This window comes from Prionailurus viverrinus, chromosome A3 (genome assembly GCF_022837055.1).
Source record: "Prionailurus viverrinus isolate Anna chromosome A3, UM_Priviv_1.0, whole genome shotgun sequence".
Taxonomy (NCBI): Eukaryota; Metazoa; Chordata; class Mammalia; order Carnivora; family Felidae; genus Prionailurus; species Prionailurus viverrinus.
Window position 1 is genome coordinate 9,542,095 of NC_062563.1, and position 18,706 is coordinate 9,560,800.

Here is an 18,706-nt window from a genome sequence, read left to right on the forward strand (position 1 = left end):
AAGATCATGAAAAAGTAAAATGTAACCATCATCAACACAAACACCTTTGCACAGAAGAGAAATCATTTTAATCACCCCCAAAATAGGAAAAACGGCATCTCCATAAAGGACCACCCTTTTTAAACTGAATGCATTTGGCTCACAAACTGTGTGCGATGTTTTTCTTATTTCCTTTATTTCATTGAAGATCTGCAAAAACTTTGTCACCGACTGTCACCAATGTGCAAAACTGAATTTGGGAAACATTGGTCTACATTACATTAAATCTGGCAACAACACCATCTCGAAAGCCACAGTGAAAATAGTTCACACATGAGAGGAGAGAGAGTCAGCTTCCAAGGCAGGGTTTGCTGTGCGGATGTGGAAACACTGAAGCAGGAGGCAGAGAAAACAAGCCGGAGAGCAGGGTGGACTTGGCCTTGGAGTGGCTTTCGCGGATGCCTTTTGCTGACCTGATCTCACGTCGGAATTGCACCGGGGAGGTTTCTCAATCTCGCCTCCACTGCAGGGGCTGCCCTTTGTGGCCTGGCATTGGTGGGAATGGGGCAATGCTCAGGATGTCAAGTGAATGACCCTAACAGGTGGGGTCAGAACAAAGAGAAACAGAAGTGGTACTTCACGTGATGAGCCGGTGTAGTCTACAACCTTGAAAACAGGGTATTTAAACCATTTCAAGATGCAAGAAGTTGATGATGCTTATGGTGATTTTAAGGAGTAGCTGTGTAAGACAGCAATACGTCCCAGTTACCCATCGTGGGCACAGGTTTCGCCCTACGACTGGTGGGTTGTTACTTCTTGCTGGAGCACATTTCTTGAATTGCTCAAAGTAGGAACTTTAGGAAAGTCCTAATGTATTTTATAAAGTCCTTTTTTTTTTTTTGGTGCCATTGGACCCTTAGCCAGTTGATTAGGATGATAAAACATGGAGCCTCCAAATAATCCATTTCTATTTTTAAGGACTTTTTTTTTCCCTTTTATTGTTTTACAGATTGGTTTCTCCTCAAGAGATTAATAAATCCTTGAGGGCAGGAATGGAAACACACATTTTAGGATCCTCACCGCCTGATGCCTACTCAGTCCTCACTAAATGTCTTTGTGAAAAACAGATGAATGTGAAACTAGGTATCCGATGACGACCAGAAGACCGCGTATTCCATTTTATTTTCATTTGGCACTTTTATTTTGAGGTAATTGTGGACTCCCATGCAGTTGTAAGAAGTAATTCAGAGTGCACCCTTAACCCAGTCTCCCCTAATGGGCACATCTTGCCAAACTGTGGCACAATATCACAATTGACATTGACACTGGCATTGATGCCCTCGACTAGAGAATGTTCCCATGTTCTCAACATTCCAAGGATTCCTCATGTGGCCACTTCTTTTCTGCCTCCAGGGAGAGGTCCAGATTCCCCATTCAGCCTCTGATGACACCAGCACAGGAGGGCTAAGATCCTTCATTCCTTCTGGATGAGGGGATTTCTAGCTCCCCACTGGCCTCTGATGACACCGCAGGGTGAGGGGAGGGACTGATACTGGGGGGCGGTGGTGGTCGTCCTGTCTCTCCCTGGTGTGTCCTCTGATACCAATCAGGTGGGAGTCCTGGGGCACCTCGTTACAGCCTCCTGAAAGGGAAGGATCAGCTTCCCATTAGCCTTTCCCGGTGGGAGTGAGGTTGGAGCCATATTTCTTTCTCTGGCTATTTAAGCGTTTTCTTTCTTCTTAGGCTGCCCTTTTTTTTTTTTTTTTTATCCGTGGGCTAGAGAGAACAGGTTTTTGTTGGGGCACTTTTCTGTGCACCTGTTGGTGTTGCTGGGTTTCTGGCTTCTTTGGCTCCCAGTGTGGGTTGTAGGATGTAAAACGAAACCCCAGGGAAATCACCACCACATGGTCCTTGAGCCCAGAGACCCGTGCTGCTCTGCCTCCTTCTCTTTGCTTTCTTCTCTTCAACTCTTAGTGTCTTCTTAATTTGGTTATATATACAATACCCAGGATCTTTACTTGGAATAGGGAAAATTACATATACTCTATCCTTCTGGAAATGAAAGCCTTCACTTTACATTTAAAAAGGGAAATTAAAAAAAAATTCCTTGACTTATAATACATTTCACTGTTATTCTTAAAGACTGGGTGTATGTTTTATGTAAATGGGCACTTATTCAAATATTATTTTGCTACTCATCCATCTACAAGCAGTTCCAATCAAAATCTAACTGTGAGTCAGGGGAACCCCATAGTCAATTTAATACATAATATAACTTCTATTTCAAAAACAAATTCCTACCCATCCTGACTTTCTCACTTGTGTGCATAAGATGTACATATTTACATTTTGATGTATTACTTTTCCAATACCTAGTACCCCTTCTTAGAGACAAATAATTTACTTTGAACTAACTTTCCAGAACATAAAAAAAGAAAGGTCAAAAACCTATAGTTAGAGAGACCTGTCTGGATTTGACTTCCATTCTGTTTAGCCACAGTTAACAAAACAAAATCCCCATGGAATATATTTTCTCTAATTTCTCCTGTGAAAACATGCTTTCTCTTTTTCTTTTCCTTTCCTTTCCTTTCCTTTCCTTTCCTTTCCTTTCCTTTCCTTTTCTCTTTAAAAGAGAGTTCACAAATGTAAAAAATCACTGAAGCCCTTTCAAAATCAGGAAGGGATTTTCCAAACAGATCCATAGTGATGCTCTCTCGTGTAGGAAATAATTTTATTTGAGCACACAGGGGAGAAACAATCATGGTGAAGGAACCCCTACACTGAAGGTGTTTTGATCACCCCTGCTCTCTAGCCAGGACCTGGACTTGACCATTCCTCTGGCTGTTGAAAGGGCAGGGTCTACTGACTGTCAGAGAAAAATACAGAGCTCACAATATGAGACCTAGAAGGTCATAACGCCGAGAAACTTACATAGCAGCCTCAGAATGTGGTAGACAAAAAGTGAGGCCCGAGGGTTAAGACAGGAAATTGGGGGCTGAAAATCCCCAATTAATCATAATCATAAAAATTGCAGTTTAAATCCCCAAATACTAGAAACCTAGCTTTTAGGGTCATCAGAATAAGCAGAAACAGCATATTTTCCCCTATAACACACACACACATATATACATCATTCATATTGTTTTTTTTAACTTCTAAGACACATCCTAGGTCAACATAATTCATAGCTCACTCTTCTCCCTGTTCTTCTTGTCTCTCCATTCACCGTCTTAAATAATAGTCCAACGGATACCCTTAGTGATATCTACAGGAAAGTCAAAATCATCATCCAAGATCACATTCCCTGCTACAGACTGTCTTTACCAAGGTTCCCAGGAAGGACCTGTTATATTTTGAAGGATGGTTCCTAAGAGTTGAAATCAAACTGACAATCCTCTTCCAAGGAACACTCTGTAACTTGTCATCTCCACTGTCCTACTATGTGCCACAGATTAACTTGTACACACATGTCTCATAGAATTTATTACTCGAGTTGCTTTTGGGCAGGAGGAGACTCTCACACTTGATGTGATATCTACAAAACCTAACACACTGCCTGACCTATTGTTAGTATATAATATTGCAAGAAACAAAGGAACCTTCTATCAACCGGTATCATTTGGAAAAAACAAAAACAAAAACAAACAAACAATAAAAAAAAAAAAAACAGAAACAGAAAACCATTAAGAGGCAATACCCTGAAATCATATGACCAAAGTGAAGAATGACAGGCCAGCCACAGTTGCCATGTGTTTCCAAATAGATTCTGGAAAGTTAGAAACAAACTGAACCGTCAACAGGGGAATAGACAAATTAAACGTAGGATATTTAGCAGTTTAAAAGGAATGAGCAAGATCAATATGTATCGACGTGGGGGGAGATCTGTGAAAGACAGTTAGTTGAACAAAACAAGCAAATTGCAGAATGGTTTGTGCATTGTGATACTTTTTATAAAAGTAAAAGGAACTTCGGGCGATTCTGTGTGTCTTGTGTAAAAATAACCAATTCTATGTATTTTCTCAGGGAATATAACATAGACATAATTGATTTAAAAACAAAAAACGGTCAAAGGCCATATTTCAAACTCGTTAACGGTGGTTTCTTTGGAGGGAAGGAGGATGGGGATGGCATCAAAGGGGACTGATAATATTCACATTGTTCATTTCTGTTTAGAAGGACAGTTCTTTAATTACACATATTCCTTGCATGTGTAAACGTTTTTGCCTCCTATACACTCAAAGTTGGTACCTTGCTGTGCTTAAAACGTTTGCAAATTGTGACCCCCGTGCTCCAGAATATCTTGGTAGGGTTTGTGGATTTTTTTCCCCCTTCTCTTTCTTCATTAAAAGCTGAGAAAAACATTTGTGAAGGATATTGCTTAGGCCAATCCTCCTCATTCTGGAACAATCTTATTGTTTGTCAACTGCCAGCTTTGACATTCTCTCTCACTTCCCACGGTCTGGCAGCCGAGAAGGAATCTGGAGCCAATTCGATTCTCCCCCTCTGAAGAAACAGCTTAGCAGTCTGCACTGTGTTTGGAGAGAACTAGTGAAATGTGCATTTTTCCCCCTCTATTCTGAATGCCCAAGTGTGTTTGGGAAGATGGGGAAAAGCTGGCTCATGGCAGAAATGTGCTATCAGATCTGTAGGAAGAATTAATTTTTGATAAGTCTTGGTATTTGATGGGAGGTATAATGGTACGGCAAAATAGATTCTTGTCTTCACTCCTTACTTCCAAAAGTCTGCCATCAAAACCAGGCAACACAGACACAAATATTTCATGACAAATATTGATTGAGCGTTTTATTTCTCAACAATTCTGTGAACTAAGTCCTATTATTATCATCCTCACTTTACAGATTAGTAAACTGAGGTTAAGTGAATTGCAGAGGGCTATAAACTTACTATGTGACTGAGTTACAATTCAAACCCTGGCCTTTGGCCTTCTAGCTTAAGAGAGGCTTAGCCCCTTTTCACCACATTTCTATACTGCCTCATGTCAAAGTCTCTCCATGTTAGTGGTTGGCCAACAGAAGATTCTCAATGAACACTTCTTCAATGAATTAATGACTACGTTCCACCTGACAGACACTTGATTCAAGGACATTGTGCAAAACCAAGGGCATGGCCAACCACTCTATGTATATTGACAATAAGTTGGTATTACGTTATCTGAAAAAAATCGTCATGGGATTTGGAGACGTAGATACAATCCTAGCCCACTTCACAAACTTTGACAAGCTTCTTAGTCGTTATAAGCCTCAATGTCCATATTTGTAGAAGAGGTGAAGTATGGTCAGCAGGACCCTAAGATGACCCCCAAGATTCCTACCTGCTGGTGTATCATTCCGTTTCCTGGACTATGAATGAAACCTGTAAACATGATGGGATTTCACTCCTATAATTAGGTCACTAATCAGCTGACTTGGAGTTAATCAGATGGAGATTATCCTGGGGCGGGGGGGCTGACCTAACCAGAGGAGCCTTCACAAGAGGATGAAGCTTCAGAGGGATGAGTTCCTACTGGCCCAGAAGTAAGCAAACTGCCATGTTGTGAACTGCCTCTGGGAGCCATGTGGAAAGGAACTCCGGATGACTTCTAGACGACAGAGACAGTAGTCTCCGGGTGACAGCTAGCAAGAAAAGGGGAGCATCAGTCATACAACCACAAGGAAATCAACTATACCAACAACCAGTGGGCTTGGATGACCCGGGGACTTGAATGAGAGTCACAGCCTCCACCAACACACGATTTCAGCCTGCTGAGACCCTGAGCACAAGACCCAGCCAGTCCAAACCCTGACTCCTGACCCACGGAACTGTGAGATAATAAATGTGTGTTGTTTTAAACTACAGAGTTTGTGTTAATTTTTTATGTAGCAATAGAAAACTAATATAGGCGGTGATACATCATATAATGACATGAAAATTAAATAATATAGGAGAACTGCCTAGCACATATGTGATCACAGTAAATTTGGGCCCCCTTCCCTCTTGGGCAATGTGAGGCTGCCTGTTTACTATCCTGAAAGTGAGCATGACGGCCAGAGTTCCAACAACCATCTTGGCCCATGAGGACAAGAACCATATTGGAGATGACGAGCAGAAGTCGAAGGGACCCCGGAGTCATTGCCCCTCACAGAACAACCGTGTTGACCTGGACTTACATGTAGAAAGCACCACCTCTCACAAGGCAGTTTACTCTTTTGGAGTTTCCCGATTACTGCCGGCCCAACCCAATGTTGTTAACAGGTTCTAATCACTGAGGTGCGTGACTCAATGTACGGACTCAATCAGACCGTCACCAGAAAAAAATAGACAGTGCTGACTTTATTGGCAGGAGCAGGATACCCTGGACTTTCTAGAGCAGAGAAACCCAAGTGATGCCAAAGGACGGGGTTGGAGGGGGGAAGCTTATTCCACTTATTGGCCAAGAGAAAAGAGATTTCATCTTTAATTAGAGGAGGTGGGAGTAAAAAATAGGAGAGAAAGAAAGGGAGAGGAGAAAGGCACACAGCACTCCTCGGTACAGCTGCATTCCTCAGGGCCCCCAACCTACTTAAGAACCATCCTTCATCAGTATCATCATTATCTACTCCATCAGGAAGGGGGGGCGTCAGCAAAGGAGGATCAGACTCTCTCACGGAGCTCATTTCAATGCTTACATCGCAGGCCTCTCCTTTGCTGGAGAGAATTCCTATTTTATCATTAAAACTGCTGATTGTAACCCTGCTAATATATGAATATTGCTCACACACACAGAAAAGGAGCTAATGCAATCAAACGCAACACTAATATTAAATTACTGTAACTCATTTACCTTGCCCGCGCATCATGATCTCCCCCTCCCCTTGGCAAGAGCTTGTACATGCACACAAAATCTATAAACTCTTTCCAGGAATACAAAAGCATCCTCTATGATGTTGATAAGAAACAGGACAGTCACTCTCTCCTGACATATTTGTTCTTTAAAAACAAATCAATGGCACCGGGATTTGGCACCTGAATGCAGAACAACGACTTGATGAGGCAAAGATTGTCTTCATTAAGGACATTAATATTCATAGGGAGTAGAAAATCTGACACAAGAGAGGACTCACTAACCTTTTCTCATATTAGATTTTTACTTCTTAACACAATTACAGTCCGGCAATGACTTAATTAATGCTGCTTTTCGTCAGCCGCCTTTAAAGAGCTGTCAATTTGGTCCTGCAGAGGCTGTCAGCGAAACAGAAAGACAGTCATCTCGGTGAAAAAGACACAGGAAGAAATTCAAACACTTAATAGTATTCAAAGTGCTAAGCAAAGTCACATATCAGCCAGGATTAAGGAGAATTTGTGTCTTTTCTTTCCATCTTGTTTAAGTGAGTCTTGGCAATGGGGCATTGGATCTTGACTGTTGGGTTCGGAAGGTGCAGAGAAAGACAGAGCAAAGGGGGTGCAGGTGGAAAGCGAGAACCTTCCTGACTTAAAAATGTGGCACATTCAAGACCTACAGTCGAGGATGAGCTGGGCGATCTGCCCTTTGCCGTCACAGAATGTAGCAAAAGCATATTGTCCGAACACCCCAGTCCCACGTATCTTTGACCCAGATGTCGCAAACAGAAGCTCTACACACCAAACTCTCCCCTGCTTTTTTTTCTTGCATCGCACAGTGTTAGACATCATTAAAATAAATCATTGCCCAAGATGGAACATTTCAGGACGCTGGCTTTTCTGCAAAACTTAGGATGTTTAGCGACCCTGTTGGCCGTGACTATGGTGGCCCTCTCCAGCGTTCCCACCACTGCCTCCTCAGGCTGACACCTGTCTCATTCTTCCCTGTCCTTACCACCTGACCCCTCAGGGCAGAAGCAGTGGACTCTCTCCTTTTATCCAGTGTGGCTTCGGCTGCTCTCCAAACACAACCTCCATCTTCCCAGACGTCACCGCCTCCGCTCAACCCCAGGATCGTCCATTTGAACAAATGGTGCTGCTTCTGAGGGTGTTTTCCTCCAGTTATTTCTTGGCCGATATCGTACTCTTGTGACGTGGCTGGAGCATACCCCCCAGCTGTGAGCCTATGACTCAGTCACAGCACTATTGACATCTGGAGCCAGAGAATTCTCTACTGCAGGGTCTGTGCTGTTCGTTGGAGGATGGTCAGCAGTGTCCCTGGGCTCCATCCATGAAATGCTAGTAGTAACCTCCCCATCTCCTCAACGTGCCAACCCAAAATGGCTCCAGACGTTGTCCAGGGTCCCCAGGGAGACAAAGTCACCCTCAGCAAAGAATCACTGGCCTACCTGGTCCCTTCTGTATCTTCAGCTTCAAGGCCCCATCCTGAGTGAAGACGGCCCAGATTACTCTAACCCACACTCCCCTCATTCTCTGCTAGAGCTATACCTCCGCCTTTCACACACGGCATGCTGTACTTTCCCTTTGTTGTTGTTCAGTGTCTAGACTAAAAGCAGCATGAGAAGAAAGACTACTACAGGGGCACCTGGGTAGCTCAGTCGGTTGAGTCCAACTTTGGTTCAGGTCATGATCTCACAGTTCGTGGGTTCGAGCCCCACATTGGGCTCGCTGCTGTCAGCACAGAGCCCACTTTGGATCCTCTGTCCCCCTCTCTTTCTGCCCTGTCTTGCTTGTGCTCTCTCTCTCTCAAAAATAAACAAACATTGTTCTTTGTTAAAAAAAAAAAAAGACTACTATAAATGTTATTGGAATAACTGGTTCAACATTTCACAATCCACTGTCAGGTTAGTTATGCCTCATCAGCAATGAGTTGTTAGTACAGCCTCGTGGACGGCTTTGGGAGAAAAGGCACAACGTCACTATTCCTTCCCGGAGAAGCTCTCAGTGCGCAGGTCACACCTGCATGACAAGCAGGCGTCCTTGCTTAGGGCTGTGCTATCCCACTCTCAGAACAATTAAGTCCCCCTTGCTACATCCTGGACCTTGACTTCCAGTTTGGAAAAGGTGAACAATCATGTCGAGGGATGACAGTGTCGTGATGCCTTGATTTTTCCCCGCCCCGGAGGCTACCGGTATGGGTCTCTAAGAAGACGCAGAAGGAAACTTGCAGAGCTTCTTTACTCTGGGAAGAGTTACTGGAGGCTACAGCCCAGCAGACAGTCCCTGGCCCAGGGGAAAAGATGCGATGGGACTGTGTGGGGCGGCCGCTCCCAGTGCCCTTTGCCGTCAGCGCTGGTTTCTCAAGAACGTGTGGGAAATTTACACAAGGAACAAGGTATCTGATGCAAAGAAATTTCCTGACCCCTTTCCTTTGGTGACTCACTGTTTTTAGACCCTCTGATTCACTGAGATCTTCTTTTTATTAAAATTTATTAATTTTTTAATTTGAGTATAGTTAACGCACATGTTACATTAGTTTTAGGTGTACCATCTAGCGATTCAACTTCTCTCTACTTAAGCTGTGCTCCCTGTAAGCGTAGCCTGCATCTGTCGCCATACAACGCTGTTGCGATAACATTGACTATGTTCCCTACACCACACCTTTCATTCCCGTGACTCATTTATGCCATAACTGGAAGCCTGTATCTCCCTCTCCCCTTTTTGCCTGTCCCCCAAGCCCCCTTCCCTCTGGCAGCCATCAGTTTGCTCTCTGCATTTCCAGGTCTGATTCTGATTTTGTTTGTTTATTCATTTGTTTTGTTTTTTACATTCCATGTCTGAGGGAGATCATAGAGTATTTGTCTTTCTCAGTATGACTTGTTTCTTTTTTTTATTTTTTTAATGTTTACTTATTTTTGAGAGAGAGAGAGAGAGAGAGAGAGAGAGCGAGCGCTAGCAGGGAAGGGGCAGAGAGAGAGGGAGACACAGAATCCGAAGCAGGCTCCAGGCTCTGAGCTGTCAGCACAGAGCCCAAAACAAAGCTCGAACCCACAAGCCATGAGATCATTACCTGAGCCAAAGTCAGACACTTAACCGACTGAGCCACCTACTTGTCTCATGTACCACAATACACTCTAGGTCCACCCAGGCTGTGGCAAAAGGCAAGATCCCATCCTTTTTATGGTTGCATAATATTCCATTATATGTATTAATCACATCTTCCTTATCTATTTGTCTATCAATGGGCACTTAGGTTACTTCCATCTCTGGACTATTGTAAATAATTCTTCAATAAACACAAGGGTGTATATATCTTTTCAAGTTAGTTTTCTTTGGGTAAATACTCTGAGACATTCTTGCTTGTGATCTCTTGATTGGCCCCAAAGTGGGGGCTCACTGAGAGAGAAGGTCATCCTGGCTGGTGACCCAGAGTCAACATGAGTCCCTAAAAGTCTGATGGAGAAACATCCAGGACATACCATGGGATTAAGGCTGGAGAGGCCTTGGATCCTATCATTCTGACACAGTGGGGATACTTTACAGAAATCATGGACCAAACACTTGAAACCCAAGAGGGCTAAACCATTGGATTCTAAGGTTAGGATATCATTCTGATCAAAGCTAAGATCTCAAGCAGCCAAAAGGCCTTCCTGCAGTCGGCAAAACCACGCAGGCTGCATGGGACCAGTGTTCAACGGTAACACCATGTGGATGCACCAGAAACAGCAGCAGCTGGGACCTGAGGTAGGTTTCCAGACTTCCCAACCCACCATTTCCCTCTCCAACTGACTTTTGAATGAATACAGCTCCTGGGACTCCGGGAGAAGCCATATGGGCATGGGAGACAGAGCAGGAGGGCAGCGAAGACTGCATGAGGGATACAGTAAAGTTTCTACTTACAAGTGTTTATGAGGCCTCGAGTAATTGACCAGAACTAATACAACAAGTGTGGCTGTTTTCATTACTCACATTGTAGAATCTCCTGAGTCCAGTTGTGCCTGGCAGAGTCTGCCAATTAATCCGGTTCTGATGTCAAAGACAAAGGGATCTGTTATATGACCACCAATAAGGATAACTTAGGCTTTAGAGTTCAGAATCAGCCGTGTCCACTGCCCTGTGGACATGCAGGGCACGTGAACATGGAGGGCATGGGGAAGGGAGGTCGCTTCTCCATGGATGAGCATATTCACATTCAGACTGGCCAGTCCTAAATTACGGAAGCAAAGAACTGACCACACCTCTCCTGTCTACCATCAGACCCTAGTGATGCACGGCCGCACATACAGGATTTGACACATCCCAGATGTGAGTTCAAGTCCCAGCTCTGCCACTTACTAGCTACGTGGTCTTGAACAAGTACGCGACCACCCGAGCTCACCTGTACAACTGCGATAGTGACTTCATCCCAGTTAGCCTTCCCTGAGAAGGTCCCCTGTAACAAGAGAGGTGGTCTACAAGCCTCATTTCGTATAATCTCATGCTATCTTTGAGGTGCGGCCATCATTCTCATGATCAAAAAGTGAGGGCGTTACCAAATTGTTCAGGATGATGCAGCTAGTAGGCTGTGACATTAGGATGTGAACTCAAGCTTCCTTAGATCTTGTGTTCCCACTACTGCCCTGCACGGCTTCTGTCATGGGGTTTGGGGATCATCAAACAAGATCAGGTGTGTAAGTCCTTAGCCAAATCTGTAGCACTTGGTAAGTGATCACTACATGCTACCTCTTATTCTTTTATTATTATTATTATTATTATTATTATTATTATTATTTAATGTTTATTTATTTTTGAGAGAGAGAGAGAAGCAGAGAGAAAGGGAGACACAGAATCAGAAGCAGGCTCCAGGCTCCAAGCTATCAGCACAGAGCCCGACGCGGGGCTCGAACTCATGGACCGCGAGATCATGACCTGAGTTGAAGTCGGACGCCCAACCGACTGAGCCACCCAGGCACCCCGATACTTCTTATTCTTCGTACACATATCCTACGCCTACGCATTAATCCCTTCTTACCCCTTTCACTTAACTTACAGTGAAACCTTCTTTGTTCACCATTTTACCCTGGCCTGACTCTGCATGCTTCTGTCCTAGGTCACAGCCTTCCTCCTAAGAACTTCTTTTTCCTTCCTTTTAGAAAATAAGCTCGAGCTCATGGTCTCCTACCCACTCACACGCACACAGCAAGTATATTTTTTCATGTGATGCTAACATAAATGTTGGAGTTCCTGTCTAAAGTGGGTATCTGGGACCCAGAATAGCATCTGAGCCCCTAATAAGACCTTCTCATGTTGGAAGTGAGGCCTCCTACACAACTGCATATACTGAACCGGTATTGGAAGTAGATTGAAAGCTTGTAGTTAACTACCACGGGAAGTTGATTTGGCCTGGAAATCATTCCAGGGACTCAGGTCATATCTTACCATTATTCGATTCTGCAGATAAAATTATCTGCCTTTCAACTGTCATTGAGAGAAAGACATCCCGGTTTTCCCACTGCGGGACCACCCAATCCTTAGTGGCCCCACGGTACCAACGTGGCTGAGCTGGCGTGAGGTTACTGCTCTTCTCCTTCTGTCATACTTGAACCCGGGGAAATCGCATGCACAGGTGGCCCAGAAGATGCGCAGAGGGTGACCTGACCCATATTTATCATTGAAAGAACTCACTCATCTCGGAGGACTTTGTGTTTTCTGGGACTCACACCTGTCATGGGGAAGACTGAGAACACCTTTCAAAGAAAACCTAATTTACTTAAAGAAAAGTGTGTGTGCCCCTTCAACAATCTTTTTGTGTACTATTCCATGGACAGGATGATGGAACAGACAATTTCAGGCCAAGGCACTTTCCTAAGACACCTGTCTGCAGATAACTGATCATGACATACAAGTGTCTCGAACGCCTGGGAAGAGGGATTACAGGCACGCGCTGTGATAGGCTGGGGGAGAGATGGATGTTCGCACACCTGTGTTAGGCAAATTCTCCCCTCCTCAAGGAATAAAGAAAGGTTGTCAGATCAAAAAAAGAGAGTCATCTTCCTTCTGGACTCTCCTTACCTTCCCCAACACGGAATCTGAATCTTACGTCCGGTAAATGGGAAAGAGAATTCTCATTCTATAGAATGGGTTTAAGAAAATGTGGGGAGAGAAATCAATATAAATAGTCATGGGCAATCTACTGGGTTTGGAGAAATCACTATGAATATCGTAGGCAATACGCTGGTTTTTGAATGCAGGTAGAATGGAAGAAACTTAAAACGTGGATCTTACTACTAGTTTCATAACCATTAACAATTATTCAGATTGATGCATATCTCTACAAAGTCAACCGAAAAAGCATTTTACATATCGAATGGTTACAACATCCTAAATTATTTACACATCCTGTCTTACATAGTCCTGCCAATAATCCAACGTGGAAGGAATGACGATTTGCATTTTGTGGGTAGGGAAACTGAGACCCGTTCTCTCTGGCTTTATACTCGCAATAGGTTTATGCGCTTACATTTATGCGATATAATCTCATTTTGCATACACACGAAGGTGCCTACACATGTATGCCTGTATTCACGCTCCCAGATCCTCATGTAGGTTTGCAGATCGCACCCTGGGAGGTCCTAGATAAGGCAGAAAGGCTGGGACTGAATAGTTGAACACTGTGATAATCCTCAGGGTGGCTGCCAACAAGCCTTGATTTAAAAATAAACAAAGCAAAACAAAACACGCAAATACGGTAATGGCAGAATTCTGCATTTATCCCCCCGTCTCCTTCAGAAATTTGGAATCTCGAAACAGAGCCGGGTTTGGCGCTTGGGTGTGTACGATCCTCATCAAAATGCTTAACACAATTCTGTATCAAAAGCAGTCTGCGACAGGATGCATTACATTTAGCTGCACCCGTTCAGGACACTCATCTGAAGCAGTTATTGGAGGCAGAGATAAAAATGAACTTTTCCGGATCAACTTGTGCTAACTCTTACATTCACTTTTAATGAACAGGTCGTACGTGGTTCTAAGGGTGTCTGCATTTTTCTTTAGACCTCATTTCTTCCCTTTGGCTGTAATGAGAAGGGAAGAGAGAAGCAGAGATCAGCTCCGAGTCCTGCAATAGTTCATAAATATCTCTTTAAATATGAAACTGTCTAAACCCTCGGTGGCCATTACTTATTTATCAAGCTTCCGATCCAAACTTCTCTCCATATCATGACCACTGTCTGAACTCACATAATGGTCTTTCAATATGTCAAACACTGAACCATGCTCCTCCGGTCTCCCCACCCTCTCTCGCCCCTTAGCCATCACCTTTCGGTTCGCCCACCTTCTATGTCATATTATGAGCTGGTGCCGTGTTCAATTGCCATTAATTCTGCTCTCGTCTGCCCTGGAACCACGGATGGACACAGCAAACCGTCCGTGGAACACACACACATTCTCAGACTGACAGGCTTTTATCCAAATAGAACCACAAGTATATGATCTGGCATCCGTGAATCAAATAATTGTTTAAAATCATTTTTTTGAAACACGGAAACCTGCGAGGAAGAACATTCTGAAATCGTGACAAACACTCTCACCCCAAAATGGTAATTTTAAATATTTTGGTGTGTTTCTTGATGGTCTTCGTCTATGCAGTCTTTTGCACAGTTTAGATTATACAATAGGTAATATTTGAATACCCCCTCTTAGCGGTAAAATAGAAGATTTCCACATACGAGTAAAAATGTTTCCTACTCTTCGTGAAAGAAAGGGCACAATGAAGATGTACTTATTAAAATACAAACAAAATAACAGAATTGGGTGGAATTCTCCTCCCAAAGCTTCATCTTGTGTACTCCAGCTTAATCACAGGTCAGATAACATTCTTCCTACTCTCAGATACAAATATCTGGTATGTTCTGGATTGCCTGTATAGCTGAGGATTGTCCTGATTATTCATTCACATGTAGTATCTCCGATTAACAATCTCTATCGATATTTTGCCTAACTATAAATTCCATGAGGAAAGGGACCACATTTTTCTTACTTCCCCAGAATATTCTGTGCCTAGCATGGTGCCAGGAATACGGTAGCAATTTAGGAAGTATATGTCGAATGAATAGATGATTTGTCTCCTTTTCCTGTCAACTCCTCAGGTGAGAATGGGATGCCAATTAAGTGGCATTTGTGCTAAACTGGGAGAACAGGAGAACAAGGATGTTCCATTTTGTAGTCAACATAGCAAGAGAAAAAAGGAGTTCCTATCTAATGCAGTACTGTTGTTCTTTAATTATTCTGTCTGTTTAGAGAAATAAATACCAATCCTTTTGTGAATGGCAATATATTTAATCCCTGAAAGATTGGCTCTACTCACGGAGCCCTTATAAACATGGAAAGCTTTCTCAGTTGTCTTTTGGACAATTCTAAGACATCTTCACGTGGGGTCAATGGTAATTAATATCATCCCAATCATACACCTTTATTCCACAAAGAAGACAGGAAGAAGCCTTATAAAAACAGAAAGCAGAATTAGGTGACATCATGAAATGCTAGACACTGCATTGAACTCTGTGAGGCGCTTAATAAATCTCTGTGCACGACAAAGATTTTATGCACAGGACTCCAGATGTGGAAAGAAACGTGGGTCTTTCCAAGACATGTTTACCAATGGTGCTTTATTTTCCCCTCTAAAAATAGGGATAAGAATAGTACCTACTCATAGAGTTACTGTGGTGGCAGGTAAATGAACTAATATCTTAAAGCACTAAGAACACTGCCTGGTACAGAGTAAGTGCCCCAAAATGTCAAGCTCCTAACAGACAGTGTCCTTCTTTGTATACATATTTTATCTCTCACTATAAAAGTGAAAATATTTTTATTATAGAAATTTTGGAAAAAACAGAGAAGAGCAAAAAAAAAAAAATCACATTTAACCCTTCACTAAGGGATAACCACTGCTAAGCCCTTTTTATTTCTATACACATAAAATGAGATTCATTGCTTCGAAAGATGGAGCCTGATCTCCTCAGCTGGAATGAGGGCCAGAGAGAGATTCGTAGAGATTCGTTTCCAGTGAGCACAAAGTGGAGGAAGTGATGGTGGGTGACCTCGGAAGCCGGCTAAGTCGTAAAAGGCATGGCTCCCACAGCATTGGCTCGTTTGGATTGTCACCCTGGGGGAAATAGGTCCCTGTATGGTGAGGACGCTCAGGCAGCTTATGGAGAGGCCCATGGAGGAGGAGCTGAGGTCTCCGACGAGCAACCAGAACCAACCTGCCAGCCGTGGGAGTGACCCTCCTTCCACGACTGACCCCCACCTACTCCCTGACTGTAAGTTCACGAGAGGCTCTGGGCTGAAACCTCTCAGCTGAGCTGTCTACAAGCTCCTGACCCACAAGACCATGGGGTAATCATAAATGTTTATTTTTTTAAGCCACTACATTTTGGAGCAACTTATAACACAGCATTAGATCGCTTACGCAATGGCTATATATGGCCATGTATAATGTCTAGAATTTCTGTTAGTTCTTTTCTTTCCAACCAGCTTCATTCTTCTTTCATAACCTCTCATAAATTATATATGTGGCTTTATCATTTTGAATATTTTAACGTATTATTTAAAAATCACTTAGATTGTTCTATGATCTGTAGTTATTGGGAACAAATTCTGTCACTTTTTGTGTGTTGACCTCATGGTGGTTCACATCTTTGTGTTCTTTGGAATTTCTGACTCTGAACCCACTTGGAAGTGAGTGCACAAGGCTCTTTAGTTCCTGGATGTCTCCCTATGAGTGGATCTCCATGGGGCTCTGTTGGGACCTAACAGCTTCGATCAATTCAGATGTTAATTTCTAGTTTCTGTGTCACGTATTCAACAGACTGTGTGACCAGGGACTCCATATCCATGCACAATGCAGCCTTGGGATTCAGATTTCTCATGGATGACTCAATCTACCTATGACACTGGGTAAATAAAAAGTTTCCTTAACCCTACCCTTGGAAGGTAGGGTAGTTTCTTAAGTTGACTTGTCACTGATGGGTGGCTTCCAATTTAATGCAGGAGGCTCATTTCAGTCTCCTGCCCACCACAAGATCATGAAGCCTCGCTCTCCATTCCCACACGGACATGCAAATCCAAGCATCAGCGTCTTTCCTAGAACGTCCTTGAGGTCACTGCCCCTCCAGACACACAAACACATAACAATTCTATTCTGTGTTCTCTGGACACCACCTCAGTGGTTCTTCTTAGTGAGCCCACCTTAGCTTCTCCTATCAGAGCACCACAGCGATAGCCTCTTCCCCTTTAAAGTCCTGCCTTTCAGGGGCGCCTGGGTGGCGCAGTCGGTGAAGCGTCCGACTTCAGCCAGGTCACGATCTCGCGGTCCGTGAGTTCGAGCCCCGCGTCGGGCTCTGGGCTGATGGCTCAGAGCCTGGAGCCTGTTTCCGATTCTGTGTCTCCCTCTCTCTCTGCCCCTCCCCCGTTCATGCTCTGTCTCTCTCTGTCCCAAAAATAAATAAACGTTGAAAAAAAAAATTTTGTTTTTAAATAAATAAAAATAAATAAATAAATAAAGTCCTGCCTTTCAAAATATGACACGCACTGACACAACTTCATTTAATTCTATTGATTCAGTCCATTGTATTTAAGCCAAATATAAGCATTCCCAAACATATGTGCTCGCTCTCCGAGGTCTATCCCCGCCCCCACAACACTATTTAACTTTCTTCTTTGTCACTTTGCGATGATCGCTACCTAGAATATGGTATATTTTGTTAACATATTAATAACCAAACATTGTGTCGTACACTCTTTACTATTGACCTGGATGCCCTGGTGGATAAGATGACAATGCCACATGTCACAAATTGTGGTTTACCGTTCAACGTAGATTTTAATAATCTACTTCTGATCCAAGGTGTTTGTGGCAACACCGGGTCGCCTTTCTTTCTTCTTTGGATAAAATGATACTTAGCCTACTCTCAGACATCTCCCGACATGCCAGCTTCCTCCCTGAAGCGCTGCCCCCACAGATGTGCTGTGGGTCTACACTGCAGGCAGGAGCACACAATGCGCACGGTGTTCCATTTTCATTGAGAACAGCTGCTCATTTGCTGTGGCGAGGAGAGGCCTCAGGGTTAGAAGGGACCAAACTGCTCAGCCTTTAATGTTTTTGCAAAATCATCTTGTTGACAAGTGCAGCATTATAAATTTGAATCCATTAGCTAAGAGGAGCCATAAATATTTGAATAATGGCCTTCTCAGAGTTTTACCAGTCTATCAAACTTGTCACATGTCCGCTTTTTACATTTTTCCTACTGTCGAAAAGAAAAGGGCTGAACCGCGTCTTCTAGATGGGTTTCTAGACGTGGGCATTTTATCCCTGCTTTCAAAATAGAAACGCTTTGCCAAGCAGAAGCTGATTAACAACACCACGCTAGTATCTGGTGGTGGAGGCAGAGGGCATACCGTCTACTAAAAGTCGCTCTTTCTTGCTGTGCGGTGCTGTCTGGCCCACCAGGGCTCTGTTTCCTCCACTGGCATCCAGGAATGGCTAGACGACACGCTCTAGCCAAGGAAATGTGAGCAGATGTGACGTGAGTCACATCCAGAGAGGGGCTTTTTGTGGCCCATATGTCTTCTCTGTTGTCTTTTTTTTTTTTTTCTCGCTAGAAACTGAGGCCCCTGAGGCAGTGAATGATAGAGCCGTAAGCCAGAAGGAACCCTGGATCCCAAACCACTTCCTGGAATACAGTAATCCGCATGCTGACCAGGAATGCTAACATTAGTCTGCTGCAAGCATAAAAATCCACTGCTGGGGGTGCCTGGGTGACTCAGCGGGTTAAGCATCCGACTTCGGCTCAGGTCATGATCCTGCACTTCCTGAGTTCAAGCCCCGCACTGGGCTCTGTGCTGACAGCTC

At 43.6% G+C, this 18,706-nt stretch overlaps 1 long non-coding RNA gene across 1 annotated transcript in view; it reads right to left on the bottom strand.

Annotated features, from left to right (window-relative positions):
- Nucleotides 1-13,544: 13,544 nt before the first annotated feature.
- LOC125163084 (uncharacterized) overlaps nt 13,545-18,706 on the bottom strand; it is a 36,882-nt gene continuing 31,720 nt past the window's right edge. Inside the window, exon 2 of the long non-coding RNA XR_007151270.1 lies at nt 13,545-13,868. This is a non-coding gene — a long non-coding RNA (uncharacterized LOC125163084). The remainder of the gene's footprint in view (nt 13,869-18,706) is intronic.